We start from the raw sequence: 6,000 nt of genomic DNA on the forward strand, positions 1-6,000 counted from the left end.
TAATCATAGAAGATACATTATTTTGGAGTATGGGTGGGTCTGGCCTCTTTCACTCAGCATAGTTATTTTGAGATTTAGCCATTTGCTGCATATATCAATAGTTTGTTCCTTTAAATTGTTGGGCAATACTCCATTGTATGTATGTACGATAATTTTTTAATCCATTCACCAGATATTGGACATGGGTTGTTTCCATTTTTTAGCTACAGACATTTGTATGTAAGTTTTTGTGTGTATCTGTGCTTCCTTCTTTCTCTTTTTCTTCTTTCCTTTTTCTTTCTTTTTCCCTCCCTCCCTCCCTCTCTCTTTTTTTTCTCTCTCTCTTCTTTGAGATGGAATCTCACTCTGTTGTCCAGGCAGGAGTGCAGTGGCGTGATCCAGGCTCATTGCAACATCTGCCTCCTGGGTTCAAGCAATTCTTCTGCCTTAGCCAACTGAGTAGCTGGGATTACAGGCAGGCACCACCACGCCTGGCTAATTTTTGTAGTTTCAGTAGAGATGGGGTTTCACCATGTTGGCCAGGCTGGTCTCGAACTCCTGACCTCAAGTGATCCACCTGCCTCTTCCCCACAAAGTGCTGGGATTACAGGTGTGAGCCACTGCGCCTGGCCTGCTTTTGTTTTAAAGAAACTGTCAACCTCTTTCTAAAGTGTTTTTCACCACTTGACCCCCCCTCGAGCAGTATGTGGCAGCTCCAGTTGCTCCATATACTTGCCTACCCTTGGTATTGTCAATTTGTACAAAATTAGCCATGCTGGTGGAAGTACAGTGGCATCTTATTGTGTTTTTCTTTTTTTGAGATGGGGTCTCACTCTGCCACCCAGGCTGGAGTGCCTTGGCGTGATCTCGGCTCACCGCAACCTCTGCCTCCCGGGTTCAAGTGATTCTCCTGCCTCAGCCCCCCAACTAACTGGGATTACAGGCGCGCACCACCACGCCCGGCTAAGTTTTGTATTTTCAGTAGAGACAGGGTTTTGCCGTGTTGGCCAGGCTGGTCGGGCTCCTGACTTCAAGTGAACCGTCTGTCTTGGCCTCCCAAAGTTCTGGGATTACAGGCATGAACCACTGTGCCCAGCCTCATTGTGGTTTTTATTTGCATTTCTTTAATGCTTAATGTTGCTGAGGGTCTTTTCAGGTGCTTGTTTGCTGTGTACGTATATTCTTTGGTGAAGCAGCTGTTTACATTTTTTGCCCATTTTAAATAGTCATTTGTCTTATTATGAGTTCTTTATAGGATTGCATACCAGTCCTATGTTGCAAATATATGTTTGGCAAATACTTTCTCACAGTTGCACCTTTTCATTTCATTTCATTTTGAGGAGCAACATTTTAAATTTTGATAAAGGAATCAATGGATTTCTTTCCTTCAAAGTTCATACTTTTTGTTTCTTATTTAGTAAATTCTTGGGTGGGCACAGCGGCTCACACCTGTCATCTCAGCCCTTTGTGAGGCCAAGGTGGGCAGATCGCTTAAGCCCAGGAGTTCAAGACCAGCCTGAGGAACATGGCCACAAAAAATACAAAAGTTAGCTGGGCATAGTGGCACATACGGGTAGTCCCAGCTACTCGGGAGGTTGAGGTGGGAGTGAACCCAGGAAGTCAAGGTTGCAGTGAGCCATGATCACACCACTGTACTCCAGTCTGAGTGACAGAATGAGACCTTGTCTCAAAAAATAATAATAGCCTGGGTGCGGTGGCCGATGCCTGTTATCCCAGCACTTTGGGAGGCCAAGGCGGAAAGATCACTTGAGGTCAAGAGTTCAAGACCAGCCTGGCCAACATGGCGAAACCCCATCTCTACTAAAAATACAAAAAGTAGCTGGGCATGGTGGTGGATACCTGTAATCTCAGCTACTCAGGAGGCTGAGGCAGGAGAATCACTTGAACCTGGGAGGTGGAGGCTGCTTGTTCACTGATGTAGCCCCGGCACTTAGTGTTTAGCACACAAGCACTCAATAAAACAAAAACTAATAATAATAAAATTAATTCTTGCCAAGTCAAGATCTCTAAGGTTTTCTCCTATTTTTTTTTTCCTTTTTTTCTTTTTTCTTTCTTTTTTTTTTAATTTTAGACGGAGTCTCGCACTGTTGCCCAGGCTGGAGTGCAACGGCACGATCTTGGCTTACTGCAACCTGTGCCTCCTGGGTTCAAGCGATTCTCCTGCCTCAGCCTCTGAGTAGCTGGGACTACAGGCGCATGCCACCACACCTGGCTAATTTTTAGTAGAGATGGGGTTTCACCATGTTGGTCAGGCTGGCCTTCAACTCCTGACCTTGTGATCCACCTGCCTCAGCCTCCCAAAGTGCTGGGATTACAGGCGTGAACCACGGTGCCCGACCTCCTATGTTTTCTTCTTCTAAATTTTATACATTTAGTTGATGATACATTTTGAGTCAATTTTTATACATTGTATGAGGTAAGGACTGGAGTTCATTCGTTGGTATATTGTTACTCAGTAGTTTCAACATTTGTTGAAAATGATACCCTAATCTTTTTTATACAGGGTTTTGCTCTGTTGTCCAGGCTGGAGTGCAGTGGTGCCATCATGGCTCACTGTATCCTTAACCTCCTGGACTCAAGCAATCTTCCTGCCTCAGCCTCCAAAGTTGTTGGGATCACAGGAGTGTGCCACCGCACCAGGCTAATTAAAAAAAATTTTGTGTGGAGACAGGGTTTCCCTATGTGGCCCAGGCTGGTCTTGAACTCCTAGGCTCAAGTGGTCCTGCTACTTGGGCCTCCCAAAGTGCTGGGATTACAGGTAGGAACCACCCCGGGCTGACAAGTCTAATCTTAAAATAATCTTTTGTATATTATTTTATATGTGCTAGCTGTAATATGTTATAAATATTTTTCTCAGTTTGTCATTTTTTTACTTTATGTTGGTTTTGGTCATGTAAAAAAATTTCATGTGGTTAAATTTATCGATATTTTCTCTTTTGTTTCTTGATTTTGAGTAATAGTAAAAATTTCCCTTTCAGTTTCTAGAATAATTTATTCATGTTTTCACCTAGTACTTGTTTGGTTTTATTTCTTTACATTTACCTCTCTGTTCCATTTGCAGTTTATTCTGCTACATGGTGTGGAGAATGGATCTAATTTTATCTTCCAAATGGCTAGCTGGTTATTCTAATACCCACATATGACATTTATCCTTAACCCATCATTTGCTTATATCAAATTTCCATAGGGGAGCAGTCTCCACAGTTGATGTTCCGACATTTGGAACTGCTCAGAGCTTAGCCCATGGGCAGAGAAAACTCTGCACATAGAAGCCACATGGGGTCTCTGGGAGCCACGGTGCTCCCCACCCCTCCCCACACACAACAGGGGCCAGTGGTGACTGTGGTTCTTGCCCCTCAAGCCTTAGGCGAGTGGTCCAGCTGAAATTTGCCCAGTAAAGGCCCTATTTTCCCCCCAGGCCCTGGAGCTTCTTTTGGAGGGTTCTGTTGCACTCAACAATGACACACAAAGCAGTACAGCTCAGAGCACATGCTGGCCAGCCAGCAGAGAGCTGGTGAATGAATATGCTGAGGCAATGGAAGCCATACCACTGGGTGGGGTGGTCATCACCCAGACATCTGCTGACAGTGCCGACTGTGTGGTTACCTGCAGACTCAGATGACCCACCCACAATTTTGAGACTGATGATGTCACACAAACACATACACCCCAAGGGGGGTGTGAAAAGGTTTATTTTATACATAATTGAGGGCAGCAGCGAGGCTTCCCAGGCAGGTCCAGAATGGCTTGAGACAGCAAGGAAAGGAGGCTGGACTGGGTTTTTATTGTGGTTGGGGTTGGGACTGATGGGAGAGTCCCCACATACAGGCAGGGGCTTGTGTGGTTCGAATCTTCCAGTGTCACCAAAGGGAGCACCCAGGCTTTCTTACCAGTTTCCCCAGATGTGAGCACAAAGGAAAGAGGGAGGGTGAGACTTAAACACTGACAATTATCAAACATCAAAAAATGGCCCCAGATTGCTCATTATGCCATGTGAGAAGTATGTTTTGCAGGGAGCAGGTCTATGCAAATCTACCGCCAAAGGCAGAGAGAGATGAGAGGTCAAAGAAAGAGGCCGATAAGTCCAGTTTCCCAGAAGAAAACATTTAACAGGGACTTAGAAACAGAAGCAATGTCTTAGGCAGCTTTGAGATGATGGATCCCTGCACCTGCCCTCCAAAAAGTAGCAAGCTTTTTTGGTAAAACATGTGCAGCTGGTTATGTCTCAGACTTTCCTGCAAAACTTGTGACCAATGGGGAGGTTAGATAAGCATCCTTATGAGGGGTTATCTATGCTACAGGCATTGTATAAAGACCTTGCTGCAGGACCCTTTGGTATGCAGGAGTCAACCACTGCTCATCATAGTGGTTTTGCCTCAAGAGGGCATCATTCTTGCCAGGCGACAGGCTATTTTCCTACACTCCACTCAGTGAAACCCACCCTTACAACCTCACATGCCTTCCTCTTCTGGAGGAGTCCCTGGGCACACAGGGAGAGTGCTTGATATATAGCTTACAACCTCACATGCCCTCCTCTTCTGGAGGAGTCCCTGGGCACACAGGGAGAGTGCTTGATATATAGCTTACAACCTCACATGCCCTCCTCTTCTGGAGGAGTCCCTGGGCACACAGGGAGAGTGCTTGATATATAGCTTTAGCCGCAGAGCATTGCCGATGGAAAACAGACTGGGCCCAATAGGGTTCCAGAGGAGGGAGATTTGCCAGCTTCGTTGAATCATCTCTAGTCTTTGGAATACGGATATGGTTTGGCTGTGTCCCCACCCAAATCTCATCTTGAATTGTAGCTCCCACAGTTCCCACGTCATGGGAGCAACCTGGTGGGAGCTGGTTGAATGACTGGGGGTGAGTCTTTCGTGTGCTGTTCTTGTGATAGTGAATGAGTCTTGTGAGATCCGATGGTTTTAAAAATGGGAGTCTCCCTGCTCAAGCTCTCCTTTTTGCCTGCTGCCATCCATGTAAGATGTGACTTGCTCCTCCTTGCCTTCCACCATGATTGTGAGGCCTCCCCAGCCATGTGGAACTGTATGTCAATTAAACCTTTTTCTTTTGTAAATTGCCCAGTGTTGGGTATGTGTTTATCAGCAGTGTGAGAACAGACTAATACAGTAAATTGGTACCAGTTGCTGAAAAGATACCCAAAAATGTGGAAGCAACTTTGGAACCGGGTAACAGCAGAGGTTGGAACAGTTTGGAGGGTTCAGAAGAAGACAGGAAAATGTGGGACAATTTGGAACCTCCTAGAGACTTACTGAATGGCTTTGACCAAAATGCTGAAAATGATATGGACAATGAAATCCAGGCTGAAGTCATCTCAGATGGAGATAAGGAATTTCTTGGGAACTGGAGCAAAGGTGAGGTAACTCTTGTTATGTTTTAGCAAAGAGACTGGCAGCATTTTACCCCTGCCCTAGAGATGTGTGGAACTTTGAACTTGAGAGAGATGATTTATGTTATCTGGCAGAAGAAATTTCTAAGCAACAAAGCATTCAAGAGGTGATTTGGGTGCTGTTAAAGGCATTCAGGTTTTTTTGTTTTGTTTTGAGACAGTATCCCTCTGTCAGTCACCCAGGCTGGAGTGCAGTGGCATGATCTTGGCTCACTGCAACATCTGCCTTCTGGGTTCAAGAGGTTCTCTTGCCTCAGCCTCCTGAGTAGCTGGGATTACAGATGTATACAACCATGCTTGGCTAATTTTTGTATTTTTAGTAGAGATGGTGTTTTGGCATGTTGGCCAGGCTGGTCTTGAACTCCTGACCTCAAGTGATCTGCCCGCCTTGCCTCCCAAATGCTGGGATTACAGTGGTGAGTCACCATGCCCAGCCAAGGCATTCAGTTTTAAAAGGGAAACAGAGCATAAAGTTTGAGAAATTTGCAGCCTGACAATGAGATAGAAAAGAAAATCCCATTTTCTGAGAAGAAATTCAAGCTGGCTGCAGAAAATTGCATTAATAACATGGAGCCTAATGTTAATCACCAAGA

Source organism: Pan paniscus, chromosome 7 (assembly GCF_029289425.2).
Source record: "Pan paniscus chromosome 7, NHGRI_mPanPan1-v2.0_pri, whole genome shotgun sequence".
Lineage (NCBI taxonomy): Eukaryota > Metazoa > Chordata > Mammalia > Primates > Hominidae > Pan > Pan paniscus.